General features: G+C 48.0%; 1 long non-coding RNA gene across 1 annotated transcript; it reads right to left on the bottom strand.

Annotated features, from left to right (window-relative positions):
* Nucleotides 1-7,683: 7,683 nt before the first annotated feature.
* LOC146892419 (uncharacterized) lies at nt 7,684-14,240 on the bottom strand. The gene is made up of 3 exons (XR_015004472.2): nt 14,185-14,240; nt 10,345-10,488; nt 7,684-7,981 (listed from the first exon to the last, which is right to left on the bottom strand). It is a non-coding gene; the product is annotated as an uncharacterized LOC146892419 (long non-coding RNA).
* Nucleotides 14,241-18,441: the final 4,201 nt, after the last annotated feature.

The raw sequence follows: 18,441 nt of genomic DNA, 5'->3' as shown, positions 1-18,441 counted from the left end.
GAGCTGAGGAAGGGAAGCATTAGAAGGAGAGTGGAGAGCAAAGTTGGATGGGCTGTTCCAGCATGGGGTCAGCTTACGGACCCCTTGGAGAGGATTAGGCTGTAGCCTGTCACACACTGGGTGTAGCCAGCACAGCACCCAGGATGGGCCCGTAGAGATAGGACTTCTAGAGGGCTGGTACCTCCTGGACGCGACAGCTGTGACCATCTACGCTACAGGTTACCCCCAAGAGAGCAGGTAGGCGTGCGAGTGGCAAAGGGTGTGCGCGGAAGCAGGGAAGCTCTGTGGTGTCTCCTAGCATCCTCCACTGACAGAGATGATCCCTACTGTAAGTCAAAGGAGAAAGGTTGACCGTAAATCTGTGTGATTGCATATGGAGGAACAGCTTTGGGGCTGACAAGTAGTCAGTTGGCACCAACTTCGCGTCCCTTTCCTTCCAGGCCTGGAATCAGCCACCAGGCCTTCACTGCCAATGAGGCTGAACCCTGGAGCTGCCCAGGGAGTGTAACCAGAGGGCTCTTAGCTGTTATTATGGGATACAGTAGCCCAGGACGGGCAGGAAATTGGCTGGTATCTACCACCCACATTCCTCAAATCTTCATACTAGTGATTTTAACTACCTCCCCTGCCTCCACACAGTTCCATCTGTCACCCAAGTGACTCTGGGTCTTCCTGTCCCTCATTTTTGATGATTTACTTAACAATAACTTCTGAAGCTACATGTAGACTGTGTGACTGTCCCTTTTGGTGGGGACATTTATCCTTTGGTACACATGCACAAAAACAACAACAACAAAAACCACCCCTACACACACACACATTTTAGTTGGAAGAAGTCAGTAAAGCGAGTAATTGAGTTCTCATTAGAGGGGAGGAAGGTGAGCAAGGTTACAAAGAAGAAGACTGGGTAGGGGCAGAAGCAAAGGCAGAGGTTCACTGTGAGTTCAAGGTCAGTCTACTCTCTGTAGCGAGTTCTAAATCAGCCAACGCTAAAGAGTGAGACAGTAAAGAAAAAAAGCTGAATGAAAAACAAAGGAGGAAATTAAGGCACGAAAGGATAACTTGAATTGTGGAGTTAGAGTAGCTGGCTTGGAATTTCGAAATAAAGTTCCTCCAAATTCCACTTGTTTCTCACACAACACTAGAGAGTCAGAGTTTTCCTTGTTTGCCTGATGCAGCCAGCAAGCTGTGACAGAAAGCGAATTAGGTACAAGACTTCGGCAAACTGAGTCGTCTCACTCTCAGGGCCATTGTCCTTCCCTCTGTCAGAGTTGAGCCTTTTTCAAGCCCAAAAATACTGCAGCAGAAGCGAATTCCTGAGTCCAGAATCTGGCAGTCGAGTTCCCTCACTTCCTGTCCTGTGGCAGAGGCACGCAATCTGACTATAGTGTGACGGTAGTGGTTTCATAGCAAGAAGTCTGCCTGGTACGGGGAAGGAGACTCTGGCTGGCATTGGCAGAACCCTTCAGGCTGGTGACTTTGAGAGAGTCACGGGTGGTTAAATGTCACCAGTGTCTCCACTTTGCAGCCTTGAAGTTTGTGTGTGTGTGTGTGTGTGTGTGTGTGTGTGCATGCGCGTGTGTGTGTGTTCATCTCTACCTTCACAGCTTACTCATGGGACAGCAGGGAAACACATGGCTGGAATCTGGGGAAAGCATTAACTCTGACCTATAGTAAATGCAAAGAGCTTTTAGTTTTAGAGGCAGCTGGCCGTAATCTAATAGGATAAGAAATGGCCATGATGTAATTCCTCCCCGGGAAGAGGAAGCTTCATAACAACATTATTTTCATGTGTACAGTTCATTACCGAGGCCAGGCTTCTTCAGGAGTTTCCAGGCCCCTGATGGATTTGTGTGGCTCTAAGCGATCAAGTGGGTCAGGTCTTCTTCATCTGCTTAGGCCGCTCACCACTAAGTCGGGAGGACTGTGGAAGGGACGCGGCTGCAACTGTCACCCAGCAGGCTGCACCCTCTCCCATGCTCCTCCATCCAAGCTCTGAGATGAGAACCTGAAGCCATTCTTATGCTTGCATGGAGGAGACCTGACATCTGTATCTTCTGATCCCAATGCTCCAGTCTGGAGAACCAGCGTCACAGACCTGTAGCTGTCAGAGAAGCAGGTAGGCAGTGTCCACCACTCCTGTGACTGGTAACAAGTGACTGTCTCACCTTCTACTTTAGTAGATGTGAATCCAGCACCCGTGGACGTGGCAATTGGGCAGACGCTATGGAATCTTGACCATAATGTCTTTCACACTAAGATTCTACAAATATTCAATGAATAAACCTTAGAAAAGCCTTCAAGAAGAGTGCTTCGTTTTACAGCTGAAGAAAAAGATGTACACAGAGGGTAGAGCTTACCCAAGATCACAGCCCCCATGGCCTATTTCAAAGGCTCGTGGTTTTTACCCACGTCCACACACCCAGGCACTCAGAATGGCATGCCAACTGTGTATCTGGAATTAGAGAAAACAGCAGCATGCCTTTAATTACACCTATAATTCCAGTATTTGGAAGGTAGAGGCAGGAGAGTTTCTGTGAGTTTGAGGTCAGTTTGGGCACCAAGTAATAGAGAAAAGGACCATATTGCCATCACAAGAGATGTAAGAAACCAGAGGAGTGCTGTCCTTACTGTAAGTCCTTTTTTGTTCTCTGTGTGTGCAGGTGTGTGTGCCATAACTTTTATGTATGGGTTAGAGAACACCGTTTTGGGAGTTGGAGCTCTCCTCCCACCTTGCTTTTGAGGCAGGGTCTCTCTTGTTATTTCTGGCACTATGTTGTGTATCTGAGCTTCCAACCCATCCTCCTGTCTCTGCCTTGATTCTCTTGTCCCTACCTCCCATCTCTCCATAGAGGTGGTAGTTCTAAAACTACAGACACTAACTATCAGATCTGACTTTTTAAGACATGCGTTCTGGTCATCAGGATTGTGTGTTTACCCACTGGGCCCATCTCACCAGTCAAAGGTCTTTCTATTCTGTTGTTTTTCTTCCAAAGTAACAGTGATAGGAATGGACCCGAGACTCTTCCAATGTCAGGCACCTCCTCTTGCTGCGAACTAGCAGGAAGGGGCAGTGTCTAAAATGGTTATCCCTCCAGTTCAAATGAGAGACCTGATTGGAAGTGGGGTGAGAGGGAAGCAATGTAGGCTCCAGTCTGTGGGACTGCCCTGCCACCTCCTCCTTGGCCAGAGTGCTGGCCACTGGGATTCTTTTCTGTGGTGGTTTGAATAGAAATGGCCCATATAGGCTCATAGGAAGTGGCATTATTAGGAGGTGTGGCCTTGTTGGAGGAAGTGTACCACTGCCACTGGGGGCAGGCTGGCTTTAAGGTTTCAGATGCTTAAGCCAGTTCTAGTGTGAATGTCTCTCTGCCCACTGCCTTCACATCTGAACGGAGAACTCTTAATTACTTCTGCAGCTCCTTGTCGGCCACATGCTAGCAAGCTTCCCGCCGTGATGACAGTGGACGAAACCTCTGAACGGTAAGTCGGTCCCAATTCAGTGTCTGCCTTAAAAAGAGTTAATGAGGTCATCGTGTCTCCTCACAGCAATAGAAAGCCTGAGACATTTTCTCTCTGCTCTCTACAGCCACAGTCAGCTAGCTTTAGAGACCAGTGGCAAAAGGGGACTGAAGGACTCTGACCCTCGACTGACTCTCCACAAGCTGCCATGACAGACCGAGTCTTCGCCAAAGTGTGTAACACGTGTAAAATGATGAATGTATTTTTAGTGGAACAGGCTCTCTGCCTCAGGAGGCAGGCCACTGGGACACGCTTCTGTCCCTCCTATCAAGGAACGGAAATGCTTGGTAGGATCTGGTTGGTTGAAGCCTGTTTCCTGTGTGGCCACACAGAGCTGGTGGGACCCTTAAAAGGTAAGGCCTTGTAGGTGTGCTTGAGGTCACGGGGCTGAGAAACAAACGCTGGTCTGCTGGAGGATGAGTGGTCATGGCTCCTGAGTCGCTCGCTGGCTCACAGGCTAACTCCCGCCACAATGGTTTCCAGCACTATGTGGAATGTATCACCCATGTGATTAGGGATTCCCCTCTGTAGGCTATGAAAACCATTGGTTGATAAAGAAGCTACTTTGGGCCTATTGCAGCACAGAGTAGGGCAAGGTGGGAATGCTAAGGAGAGAGTCGGCCGAGTCGAGAAGTCATGTAGCTCCTGGAGGAGAAAGAAGCCTGCCAGATCCTGCTGCAACTTTGCTGGTAGACCACTACTTCCTGGTGATGCACAGATGAATGGAGATGAGTTCATTTAAGATGTAAGAACAAGCTAGAAATACACTTAAGCTATTGGCCAAACAGTTTTGCAATGAATACATTTTCTGTGTGATTATTTCAGGTCTGGGCGGCTAGGAAACGAACAAGCAGCCTCTGACTACACCTGTGGAGCCATATAATCTTGGGCTGGGAACACTATCAACCTCCTTCAGGTATTGCATTATAAGAATGAAAAATGGGCTAAGACAGTGCCTCTGTGGGATCTGGATGGGATAAAATAGGCTGACATACTAAGTCTTGATCTGACCCCCTAAACTACTAACACCTCTAGAGTTCTGGACAAACACAGGACTCCACCTCTCCACCCCAGCAGAGTTGAGGATTCAGCCCAGGGCCTTCTGCATGCTCAGAGGTACATTCCCAGACCTAGAATACTTCTTGTACATCTTTTCTACCATGGTCTATCTCTAGGAAAGAAACAGCTCCCATTGCCTGACCTGCCCCAGCCCCTACCGAAACAGCCCAAAAGCTCAAACCATGCCATTGAGTCCACCACACCATCAGTTACACAGGTTTTATCAGTAGGAAGTCATTTGGTGAGAGTGTTCCACCTTATGAAGCTATCCCATTTCCCAGCGCCCTTACAGTGTTAGTTAGAGTGGTCATATGCAGGATGGGTGACAGCAGTTAGTGACACAGCCCGTCCATTGTGAGCCAGATGATGTCAGAGGCCCTGCAGTGCAAGTGGCCGGGCAGCAGCGTTCCCATGCACACCCCTCTCCAGGGAACGTTTCCAGTCAGGCCCCGTCCTCCTTCCCAAACTCCTTACTCCGAGAGCTTTAGTTGGACCCATATTTGGTTATATTTGAGGAAGGGGCATGCTGGGCCAAAGGCCTAAAGGAGAAACTATGCGTATATAAAGTAGTGAGAAGTTTAGTTCCCGCATACTGTCTGGGAAAGCAATAGGCCGAGATCATATAACACCAGATCCAAAACCAAACCCTCTTCCTCCATTTGGGAGAACAACTGGCTGCTTTGATCAAATCTCAATTCAAAGGCTGCAGGGATAAGTTGTCATACTTTGGAAGTCTTAGTGGCTACAGGACATTGCTGCTGCCAGGCGGCCTTGCTAATCATCAGAACTCACAGATGTCTGTGTGTGTGTGTGTGTGTGTGTGTGTGTGTGTGTGTGTTTTAAAGTGGGTATCCTTCATCAAGATAACATAAATTGACCGACAAAAGGAAATGACAGACAGCGGGCAGGGGAAGCAGGAGGTGGGAGCAAATGTCCCCGCTAAAACCAGCACCCCACACCCAGGAGAAAATGTCCCTGCTCTGGAAATGCTCAACTTGACTCCAGCCAGTCAGGAAAACCCTGGCACAAGAGCGTCAGTCGCGGGTTGGGTGACCAGTGAGAAAGCGGCACAGGGCTGAGGAGTGTGTGGGCCTAACAAAGCAAGAAGCCAGGAGGAAAGGTCACGGGGCTTGGCTAAAATTAGAACTTATCAGATAGATTTAAGTCCTGAAAATGTTATCTCTCACCACAGCGGGGGGGGGGGGGGGGGGGGGGGGGGGGGAGGTGCTGCCCAAAGGAACACAGACCACAGGATGAATAAGCAGAAAAATGGGAGGAAATGACCATGCAAATACGTCAGGCGTGCGCAGTGGCAGTGGCGGACTGCTGGAGCGCTGACTGAGACAGCAGGGTCAGAGCCCAGGACCAGAATTCGCTCTGGCAGAGCTCTCCACACACCGGCAGACACCCTGTGTGGGGGAAGGAAACAGTTTGCCCCTTCCCGCCTTTCCAGAATTGTGCATCCCCTCTGTTTGCAAAAAGTCAAGTCTGCGGAGATGGTTTCTTGGGAAATTCCCACTTCCAGCATGTTATGGCACACATGCAGTTAAATTTCCAGAATCCAGATAGTTGGTGAATCCCAGGTCCTTCCCCCAGCCCCTGCTCCTTTCTTGGCCACCCACAGCTGGGAAGGCAAGAGGCTTCCTAGAGCCACCAGGTGGCTACTCCAAGACACTAAAATACCAGCACACCAAATGTAATATTGTTATGCCCAAATCTGCAGGGTCCCCACAAAAGTCAACAAAGGAGACCCAGTCCCATATGTAAAAGCAAAGAGCCTTTATTTTAATCAAGTTTGCAAACTCAGTCTCTCCACATGTCCAACGTATTGGAATATCCAGAGAGCCCCAAGTTCAATTAGAATAGGGTTTTTATAGTAGTAGAGGTGGGGGTGAGGGGTCTCTGGGGTTTAGGGCCCCTGATTGGCTGATATTTGTCTAGGGATGTCCTGTTGAGGTGTGCTGACAGGTGTCTCATCTACAACTCTTAGAATACCAGGCTTTTCCTTTGAATGGTCTGCTCTTGGGTGGTGGTCGGGCAATGTCAGCCTGCCAGGCATTGTCTCAGGGTAAACTATTGAGACTCCAGACTCCATTTAAATTCATCGATAGCTAGAGTCCCAGGTGATAATGGTTGGAAATAAAGATTCCTTTGGGTGATCTGCCCAGACTTAGTTTATCATGGCTGACGCCCACAGTGTTAAGTTGGGAGCATCACCCCAGCCCTGGGCATCCATCCCAGCCCCCTGGCCTGGGAGTTGCTTTGGTCTGGACTCCAAATCCCAGCATGCCGGGTCCTGACCCCTCCCCAGGGGAGGATGAGGACCACTCCCACAGGGTATTTAAGTGGGCAGCCAGAGTAGGAACACATGGTTCCGGGTTTTGCATGTGCTCCCGAGTTTCCTGTCTCCATGCCAGGCTCTTGGTCACCCGAGAGTGCTGCATTTAATAAAATATGGGCATTTTAATGATTTTTTCCCCTATTACCAAGTACATCCCCTCACCTCTTAAATCCTGTTTCTCTGTGTAGCTCTGTCTGTCCAGGAACTCACTATGTGTAGACCAGGCTGGTTCCTGGACAGACAGAGCTACATAGAGAAACCCTGGGGTGAGGGGGTGTGGAGATTTCCCAAAAGAGCTTGCACTCAGGAACATATGCAACTCCTTTCAGAAAGGCTGTCTGTCTTAAGTGAGAGAACAACCAAAGATCAAAGTTCCCCCAAATATTCTTTTTTTTTAATTTTAGTCTTATTTCATACTATATAAGTAGACTGAAGGCCATGGGTCACAAGGTAGGAATCTAGCTGTGTCAAGAAGAAAAGGTAGAGCTCCCTCACTTCCCTGGAGGGTTCCTGACGTAGGAACACAGGGGAGGCAGCAGGCACACTGCCCAAACGCTCCAGGCTGCACCCCAGCGTTCTCTGTTCCAAACGACCAGTGTTGCTTACTCCTATCTTAAGGGTGAGGATGTACCCCAAACAACTCATGCCCAAGAGGCCAATGTTGGGTGCAAACCCAACCCTGCCACCCCAGTCTTATGAGGCAGGTACTATTTAAGATCCTATTTAAGAGGCAAGAAAGAATTCAAGAGTGAAGCTGGGGCTTCTGCCTGTGTGGTTTTTACTGAATAAGGACTCCTCCAGAAGGCTAGGCCCGGAACATTTGTGAATAACCCATTATGGGGAGAGGAAAAAAGAGACGGCGTTGAGCATTTAAAGTTCGCATTCTCTCCCGCTCTTTGTTTGCCGTCTGTTCTGCAGGAAGGAAAAGAAACGCCAAGGAACTGGAGGTCTGGGGTCCGGTCCTGCTGTGCTGCTCCATCACTGTAACCTTGGCAGGGCCACCTCACTGTTCTGGGTAGTTTCCCCAGCCGGGAGGGAGGAAGAGCTGCCTCGCTGCGGCTGCAAAGAACAACAGTGTGTCACGTAGCACAGGCCCCATGCACACAGGTATCCCCTGAGGACTGTGGCTCCCCCATTGTTGTAGGCTTCCGTACAGGACTCTTTCGCTCTGTGTTTGCCCTTACAAATGTAAAGATGATGCATAGGACCCAGCCATGGATGCAGTGAGAAATAACACATTAGAAGTGACGCTTGGATGGGACAGGATTAACTAGTCTGGCTCTTGAGTGCAAACCAGGGCATCATTGCTCTACTGAGTTCAAGTGTGGACAGCTTTGGCTTGAGGGGAACTGTTGGTTTCCACTCTGTCTGCTAAGTCTCAAACCACCCTGCTGGCCTATGTTCTTTCCATGCCACTCAAAAGCTTTGGGCCAGAAGTTGAGTTAATTTCAATTATTTTTATTGGAAATAGCTTTGTTGAGTATGACCTTTGCACTTAATCAAGCCTAGATGTACCTGGCATGCCAGCTCCTATCTTACACAAAGTGTTAACCTGGCATAGCTTTATGGCATTTCCCAGTACTGCTTTCTAAGCAACACAGGAAATATCAAGACTGAATGGCTGAATTCAGATGAAAAAAAAACAGCAAAAATAAAAATAATAATAAAGCCAACCTGAGTTACTTATTACAGAAGAAAAACAAAACATGTCTGAATTGATTCAGACAGCCCACAATTTAATTGGTATTAACTACTCTACTAAAGAGTTTTTAAATGCACTTAGGTAAGGCGTTTTATTTCCATGAAATTGGATCTTTGCTTCCAAAATTTAATCTCCTCCTGCGGACTCTGCTCTATTCAGATGATGTAACGGTGAGGTAGGCGCTTAACATTTCATTGCCAGGAATATAAATGAAATTGATCAGATTATTTGCCAAATAATGTTTCTTCAGCAGGCCCAAGTCCTCCCCTAAGTGGGCTGTGGAAGCGAGGGACCAGAGAGCAGACCCTGAGAATCGCATTTTCCCGTGTGACTGTGCAGGCCTCGGAGCAGCCATGAAAAATTAGTGTGCACGAAAAGTGATTTTTTTGTGTGGCTCATTAATTTAGGGGACCTTTGTCTGGAAAGGCTAAAGAATCATGTCCCTTGCGGGGTCAAAATAATGCTAAAATGAAAGCTACAAAATATAGAGATCAGACAGTGCTAAGCAGTTGTCAAGCCCTCTGTCCCGGGGCTGCTGCGACAGCTAGGAGAGCTGGACACCACTTAAAAGTGTACCGGGCAGGCCATACGTGGGCACATGCTGTCAGTATCCCCAACTTGAGTAACCCACAAATAGTTGGGTTCTCCTAGGGAAGGGCTGACCTTCTCCGTAGGCCTCAGCAGCTCCCAGAAGCCCAAAGCTCTGGTAGTGCCTTCCAACAGTCCCTGCAACACAGAAGCTTCTGAGGCCCAAGTTCTGAGAAAACTTCAACAGTATCTTCTGTAGAGGGGACCCCCATCCCCGAGGAAGTGGGAAGAAGGCCCAGGCTCCAGCTTCTTCTACAAAAATCAGGGTTATGTTTGTGCCTCAGCCCAGAACACAGCATTCACGTAGCGTCTACAAGGCTTCTTCCATTGCCTGCATAAAACAGTCTACTTCAGGTGGGCATCCTGGGTCACTGCTGAGTGACTTTGGGTTACAGCATCACCCCAGACTCCCAGGGTCTGGGTAGTGGCTGTCGCCAGTCTTTTTTCTTCCAGAGAAGACTCTTCACTACCCTAGAGCTGACTTCAGGTGAGGGGCTTGTAGCTAGGCTGCCACGCCTCCACCTCTGTCTTGTCACCCGGTACCTGTGTGACCATCTGACCTGCAAGGACCTTTGCATTTCCTGGAGATGAGCAGCCTTATATTTCCCTTTCCAATTTTTTAAATTACACAAGAGATGTGTGTTCTCCTGAAACATTCAAATAGGCCCTGGGAGATGGGCTTGTGATAAGGTATTTGCTGCAGGTCATGACCACCCGAGTTGACTCCCCAGGTCCCCTGCTCCTCATTCTAATGGGGCCTCCAAGACAATCCTGTCTCAGCCTCCCTGGCGGGTTTGCTTTTGCCCAGATCCTGGGCTTGGCACACTGGTCATCCTGCTGGCACAGCAGGTTCTTCAAGGACTGAGCTGCGATAGAGTCCCTCTCACCCCCTTTATAAGTTAGTTTTTAAGATTGTAAGATGTATTCTGATATTCATGTCCATTTTCTGTGCGGAAAAGTTTAATTTTCTTACTCAAAACTGGACAAAGCATAGAGAATAAGGGCCTGTGGAGTGCTCAGCTGCAAATGAAACATCTGTGCACACTCTTCTCATTGGCTCGGAGACCAGTCTTTAAGGGAGCCGACCTAAGAGCACATTCTTAGTTCTTTCTTCTGACAATGTCTTACGTACCTTTGTCATCTGTGTGTCCGCTGTGAGTGCCGGTCAGTGGAGAGCAGAGGACAGCTTTCCCCTTGTTCGAGGAAGAGTTTCTTTATTAACAGGCCACCTGGTCGGAATGCTTCTGAGATCCTATCATCTTCACCTCCCACGTCTCTATAGAAACAATGAGATTACAGGTATGTTTTTGCTGTATCTGGTTTTACAGGGGTTCTGAGGATTTGAACTTGGGTTTTCAAACTTACACAGCGAGTGTTTTACCCATTGAACCATCTCTTCAACCCTCTATTTTTGTTTTGTTTTTTTTAATTAATTTATTTATTCTCTCTCTCTCTCTCTCTCTCTCTCTCTCTCTCTCTCTCTGTGTGTGTGTGTGTGTGTATACACTCTTGCTATGGCATTGGTGTGTGGAGAACGGAGGACAACTCTCTCTCTGAGCCAGGCAGTGGTGGCACATGCCTTTAATCCCAGCACTCAAGAGGCATAAGCAGGCAGATCTCTGAGTTCCAGGCCAGCCTGGATTTACCAGGCTTGGCAGCAAGCTCCTTTCTCCACTAATTACCTCACTACACACCCTCCATTTCTGCGGTATTGTTTTCTCAGATATTGGACTCGTGGTTAATAAGTCTTCTCCTCCCCTCCCCATTCCTCTGGATAGCAGCGCCGCTAGCTTCAGGTCCTGATGACTTCAGCCCTGCTGTCACTCAGCTTCTGGTCCTGATGACTTCAGCCCTGCTGTCACTCAGCAGCTGGTCTTCCTGAACAGGTAGTGTTTTCTTCTCAGGCAAGTTTAGGATTTTTTTTTTCTCTTTACTCCTTTTGAACGTTTAGTTATGATGTTTTTTACTGTTAATTTGCTCTGGCTTAGCCTTTAGCTACCATTACCTATAGGATTTAGAGGGTTTTCTTGCCTCTGGCCTATTTGAGGAGATTGCTAGGTACTATGTGAGGACTTTGGGCCCCACCCTTTTTCCTTGTTAGCTTCTGGAACACTGATGATAGGATCTTGGGTACTTAGGTGTTCAAGTGCATGTGTCTCCCACTGAGGCTCTGAGTGGTCTCTTTGTTTTCAGTTTACTGACCTCTGGTTTTCATGTTGAGTGCACCCTGATATCTTTACATTCTTAGGGTCAAGCTCCCGTAGTCTTTGCTGCAGTGCTGAGCCTGTCCAATGAGGGGCTTTTGTTGTTTTTCCTTAAGATTGAATTTTATTTTATGCGTATGAGTGTTTTGTTTGCATGTATGTATGTGCACTGTGTGCACGCTCGATGCCTGAGGAAGCCGGAAGAAGGCACCAAATGCTATGAAACTAATGTTACAGGCCATCCTGTGGGCGCCGGGAATTGGCCCGAGTTCTCTGAGAGAGCAGCAAGATCCTCAGCCCTGACCATTAGCATTTTAATTATCTGGTGTGGGAGAATTATCTGTATTCTGTCAATCATATTTTAATAAAATGCTGATTGGCCAGGCAGGCAGTATAGGCAGGAAAGCCAGATAGGAAGTAGGGGTGGGGCAAAGAGACTGGGAATATTCTAGGAAGCTCCCTCTGCCAGTTCTGCCCAGACCACCGGAGAGGAAAGATGTAAGCTGCCCCACTGGAAAAGGCACTGAGCCATGTGGCTAACGTAGATAAGGATAATGGGGTAACATAAGTTATAAGAGCTAATAAGCAGCCTGACCTAATGGATCAATCAGCTTATAACTTATAGAGATCTCTGTGTGATTGATTCTCTGGGACTTGCCAGCTGTGGGGTACCGGGACGGACAGAAACCCCAACAAGCCGGCCCTTGTGTTACAATTATCTTTTATTTTTCAGTTCTACAATTTTCGTATTTTACAGCACCTATTTCTTTGCTGAGCTTATTTTTCATGGTGTCAAGGGAATCTGTTGAAGCATTCGTATGGTGAACCTTTTAATCCTTGTGAAATACTGTCAGCGGGATTCACTTCGGTACTCACACCAGGCGTCTCTGTTTGTGTTTGTTTGCTGTTCTTTTCTCGTGAAATGTATGATTTTCCGAGCCTTGATATGACTGACTAGTCGATTTGATTACATCCTAGACACTTTAGTTACACTGCTTGGGGACTCTTGAGGGGACTTAAGTCACGTTCTGCATTGGTCTGTGTCCCGCCCTGTGTTCATGCACCTGACTCACTGTCTTGCCCACTCAGTCCCATGCTGACCTGTAGAATTACCCTCAACGGACATACCTCAAACTGTGCCTTTCCACGCCTCTACATCCCTAATCCTGTCCACAGCTAAAATGACCTAACTCAGCCTGCTGGGATGGGGGTGGGGATGGCAGCTGGTGGTGCCACAGCACAGTGCAGCGCACAGCGAGGATGGGTGCGCTGGTGGAGATGGTGCAGGAAATCCTGACACTGAACCACGCCCTCCCCGTGCGGGGAGAGCCGTGAGCTCATGAACCGGATGGAACACCTGTTATGCGAGGCTGGCCAGCTGTCCTGGCTCAGCCACCTGGCGGCTTCCCCAAAGCTTTAGACTGCGAGCCCATGCTGCTAACAAACCTCGGGATCCAAGCTGCCTCTTACACGATCTACTTGGAAGCCAGGTTCTCCAAGGAGACCCCTAAGATGATATTTTTTAATGATCCTCCTCTCTGGACCAGGAGAGCAGTAAGGGGTCCCCTACTTCGAGAGGGACAGTTCCATGCTGGTTCAGTACCAGTGTAAAACAAACCTTTGGCCTGAATGAACAGAAAAACCTTTGGCCAGGACTAGGACTAGGCACCAGTATGGTCCAGAGAGCTCTCTAGCTAGGACCACTGGGCTCCAACTTTGCTGGGAAGCTTGGCTGCTGCCAGTCCCAGTGACTTTACATCTAACATCACAATCAGCCCTGCCACCTCTCTCTGAAGACCGAGAAGCTCAGGCTCAGAGGCACTTTCTACAGTTAATGTTGGTCTATCCACCAGTCTCTGACATTTTGACTCTCTAAAATTACTTCATTTTACACTCTGCGTTTCGCATTTTCCTCACAAGTTGTATCTTTTGCGTCGGTAAGTCTAGGCATGGGACAGTACGTGGGGAAAGTGTTCAGAACAAATCCCTATGCCGTTGTCCATTTGTATTAAACAAAGTCCCGATCTAATTCCATGTGAGAAAGGCTAACTTCCTCCCCCAACCTCTCCTTACACTGCTGTCTTCATTTCTTTTATTTTCACCCCTAAATGATGTACAGACATAATAAAAATCAGTTAACATATCTAATGCTTCATAAACACGAACACATAGTTAATTATATACTGGAATGTAAGAGCCTTAATAGTTTCCAAAGGATGAATGGGGCTGCAAGTCAGTGGTAGAGCATGGGACTAGCGTGCGTGGGGTCCTAATTTCAGTCCTTGTAGCTGTAAGGTGAAATTCTCAAAGAAAGCGCAGAGGAAAAATCTCCATAACCGCCTTAAATATGAAATAAAATAAAAATGAAAACCTTGATAAATTTGACTTGCATCAAAATTCAAATATTTTGCTTTTACAAAGACAGGGTTCAAAGAATGGAAGGATAAGCCACAGATGTGAAGAAAAGTCTGAAGCTCACATCCCTAATAAATGACATGTGTTCAGAATATGTGACTTTAAAGCCTCTGTGGAAAGACAATTTAAACGAAAGGAAGATTCAGAGTAGGCATGTGGTGGGAAAATGATATATAAATGGTAGTTCATTAACTATTAGGGAGATCCAAGTCAAAACTACCACGCTAGCACTGCAATGCCTGTTAAACAGACATCACCGTGTATTGAGAAGAATGGGGAGAAAGTGAACCCCCACACGCTGGAAAATCGGTCAGTTGGTTATAAAATCCTAAACACAAGCTTCACAGTCTCACCACAGGACAGTTCCACGTGCTGAAATCTGTCCAAGAGAAATGAAAACCCGGGCCCTGAAAGAAAACAATAAAGTCAAATAAGCAGATAGGTACTGCATTTGGTACTAGACCTATGGGGAGCCAAGGAAGCCATCAGTGAACGTGCAAAGAGTGAACGCCATCCTGAGTGGACGTCTACTGCCAAAGACCAATGCCTCAGATGCATGGGAGTAAGCAAAGCCTTCCTTCTGTCCAAGTACTAGAATTTCCAACCCTTACCCAGTGCCTGCAAAAACTAGCAACTGTGACTTCTTCCTCCTAGTGTTCACAGCATGACCAGCCTACAAAGACCCCCCTAAAGTGTCTGGTTCTGGGCATTCTGCCCTCCATCACCCCAGCTTTCTCACCCTTCTCTCAGGAGAAGCCTCCACACAGAACACAAGATTCTGCCAGGGAATGTTATTTTCAGGTGTGTGACTTTTGTTTACGCGGCATTTGTTTAACTCCGTGAACTCCGTGAAGCTGTGTTGATGTGCCTGTCTAAAACACCTGATGGACTAATAAAGCGATGAATGGTGACTAGCGAGGCAGGAGCAAGGACAGGCAGGGCTGGCAGGCAGAGAGGATAAGCAGAAGAAGAATCGAAGAAGAAGAGAAGCAATGAGAGGAGAGGAGGGCGTCAGGGGCCAGGGACCCAGCCACCCAGTCAGTTATGGAGTAAGAAGGAAAGTAAGACACGCAGAAATAGAGAAAGATAAAAAAGCCCAGAGGGAAAGGGTAGATGGATTAATCTAAGATAAGAAAAACTGGTTAGAAACAAGCCAAGCTAAGGCTTGTTATTAAGCTTATAATTAAGAATCAGCCTCCAAGGGATTTATTAGGGAGTTGGGTGGTGGGCTCCTCAAAAAGCCAAAAGAGTAAAACATCACACAATATGGTTCCTCAGAATCAAGGAAAGAAAGATGGTTCCTGAGAGTTCTTGACTTAACCTCTGAACTCTTAAATTCCTAGCCTCTGGCCACAAAGAGCATTATGCCTGGAACCAAAGGTCTGGCTATGAAGCTGGAAGATTGCTTGACCAAACTTTTTGTGCCCAAGAACAGCTACTTAGTATCTCTTAGAGAGTCCACAATGTGTCCTCTGTGATGCCGATGTCTGTGGGCTGCATGAAGATGTCAAGAGCCTGGTACATTGTGGCTCCTAGCGACAGAATCCTCTCCCTGCTGAGCCTGGTACATTGTGGCGCCTAGTGACAGAATTCTCTCCATGCTGAGAGGGTGAGGGTCGGTTTAGGCAAGCAGTGGGTGAGCAGGTTGGCTTTGGCAGCTCAACACCACTTTTCTTGGGTAAGAGTCCAAAGGAACTGGCGGTGTCTCCTGAGCCACATGGATGTGGCCCTCCACAGGAAAGCCTATCAGCTCTAGGTCAGCACCTTTGTACATCCCAAAGACTCAGTGTCTTTTGGACAGCCACTCCCACTTAGAGCCACTGATTAGCATGGCTTCTCCCTACTGACTCCTTCCCTGAGGATGCAAACTCCTTCCCCACCTGCTGGCTTTATAAGTCAAAGGACTGACTCGGTTGTCACCTGCTTGCCCAAACTTGCTCTGTTTCCCCAAGCGAGGTGCTTGGTGTCTCTGACCCTGTTTTCCATGTGGGGCCGTGTGGCATTTACCTGGTGATATTGGTTCCAGAGTATGACGTGGTACAGCGGCAGGCCTATGACAGCAGGGATGTCATGCTATACTGGTGGAAGATAATTTGGCCACTCCCATTATTTGGTCGGTAAGACCTGGCGCTCCACACTGTGGGGACAGAGTGTCAGAGTGCAGATCTGCTATCCGTTAAAACAGAGACCAGGAATCCTCCCAAGTCACACCTCTGCAATCTCTCAAGCAGCCTTTGGCCTTCAGCAATGACACCTGGGAGTTTGGAGACTTGCTCCAGCTGTCTGATGTTTTTCTTTTTCCAACTCAGAACACTGCGAGGTATCAGAGACTTTCTTCTGCCACATCCCATACTTAGTGCATTCAGCGTCACCCTCGGCAATGCAACCAGAAATTATCCTCCTCCATCTAGCACAAGGTGGAAGGACTGCATATTCCAGGAAGCGGCTCTCAGCCTAGAACGTGCCCAGGAGACTCCTACAGACACCTCACCTAGCAGGGCCCATCCACAACCCTACAGCTCACAACTGCAGCCCTATGGCCATCATGGCTTCCTGCTACTCTTGGCCCCAATGTGGGTACCATATACAAAGGAGTAGCATGGTTGTTGGCTGTGCATTAACTGATGCCCTGGGAGATGGCTTAAGACAGCAGCTCCCTTGTGCAACTGGCACAAGCCGGCTTCTACTGGTAACAGGCCCTCTTCTCCTCATGGCTGGCTGTGCCCTGCAGCCTCCCACTCTACTCTTCGTGGGAAGTGTGGAGGCCTGTAGCTTAAGATGGAAGCTACGTGGATCACATATCTCTCTCCAGTCAGTGGTACTGTGTTGGGGAATGTGGACCCCCGGACCCTGAATTTCCTGTAAACAACTTGTCCTCCTGTGCTTGCAGCTGCTCTGAGCACGAGACAGGGGAGTGGTTTCTGGTGGGCTTGCAGTTGAGGGTTGGGTGTGGCCATTGGCCAGGGAAGGCACTTATATAATATAGCTACCCTGGAACACAATAAAGTGGGCATTCTTGATTCAAGTTGGCATTCTTGGGGATTTCAAGGATGACCCATGTCTCTGTCTGTCTGAGTGTCTCTGTGTTTCGGTCTCCAGTGCCTTACCCGATTCCCGAAGCATACCATAGTGTGTAGCATGGGCAAGCATATCATAGCGTGTAGCACGTAGTTCACGTAGAACAGGCGTGGCGCGCTACAGTATTGGGCTAACAGTGAAGGAGTGGCCAGCTGTTAGCTCAGATGCAGCAACTACAGGAAGGGTCCAGGAGCTTGTGCCCTGTTAACATTTACTAACGAAAATTCTTTCTGTTGTTTGTGTTTCTAGACAGGGCTTCTCTGTGTAGCCCTGGCTGACCTGGAACTCACTCTGTCGCAAAGACCCGCCTGCCTCTGCCTCCCCAAGTGCTGGGATTAGAGGTGTGCCCTGTCATCAGCCAGCTACAAACAGTTTTAAGATAAGAAACAAACGCTAAAATATCAGCAGTCACAGCTGGAGATTGGATGGTATGCCTTTCTTTCAGAATACTGCCATGGTCACTCAGAGACGTGAGTAATCCTGGAAAGGTATTTGCCGCTTTACAGAACCTGAGGTGCTTGATCTATCACCTATCGACATTCCTCCGCCACTGAACTTTGAAACACTGTGTGTGAAGGTTCTTTCTGACACTCTCACCCACTTTACAGCCATTAAAGTGCTGAGGAAACACTACTCCAGGCAGCAGGGTGGGGTGGGGTGAAGGACAGTGGGGGGCAGCCCTGGGTATGTGTGTATAGAGTGGATGAAGTCTGGAGTGAAGGAATATTGTTGATACAGCCACGGCCATGTCAAGAGTCAATGCCTCAGACCCACAGGACAGCAAAGCCCGCCCTGTATGGGTGAGGCTCAGGAGGACGCCAAAGCCCTACTGGTAATAGTACCTGCAGTTTCTTCTCAGGAGACTGCAGCCTGAGACAGCTCCCCTTGAAAGATCTCCTCCTGAAACCAGTTAACTCCTCCAGTGCTGTGAGTAGTAAGGTTGCGCTGTTGGGTAGGAGGCACAGCTCGGTCTAGCTGATCCCAGTCTGTTTGTCTGTCTGTCCAGTTTTCATTCTCTTTCCTGTCTCAGTCAGATCAAGACCCAGCTGTGTGGGACATAGCACCTGGGAATGACCTACTCACTTGATAAGCAGACAAGAAATGACATTGTAACCAGAGCTCTGTAAAACTCTCAGCCTGAATTCATAGCAATGACAGGGGCCATGACGGTACAGGTCAGTGGAAGAGTGCTTGCTAGGGCGTTATGAGGCCCCAGGTCATGGTTCTCAATCCTCCTAATGCTATGGCTCTTTAATATAGTTCCTCATGTTGTGGTGACCCCCAGCCATAAATTATTTTCATCACTACTTCATAACTGTAATTTTGATGATGTTATGAATTGTAATCTAAATATCTGATATGCAGGATGTCTGATATTAAGACCTTTATGAAATGGTAGTTTGACCCCCAAAGAGGTCATGACCCACAGGTTGAGAACTATTGTCCTAGATCCAAGCAAGAAAGAAACATAGTCTCAATGCTGGAAACATAAATAAAAAAAATCCAACAAGCCAAAGACAAAGACAAAGAAA

This window comes from Myodes glareolus, chromosome 11 (genome assembly GCF_982192425.1).
Source record: "Myodes glareolus chromosome 11, mMyoGla1.1, whole genome shotgun sequence".
Classification (NCBI taxonomy): domain Eukaryota; kingdom Metazoa; phylum Chordata; class Mammalia; order Rodentia; family Cricetidae; genus Myodes; species Myodes glareolus.
Note: the sequence above shows the minus strand (reverse complement) of the source record. Positions and strands in the feature narration are given on the sequence as shown.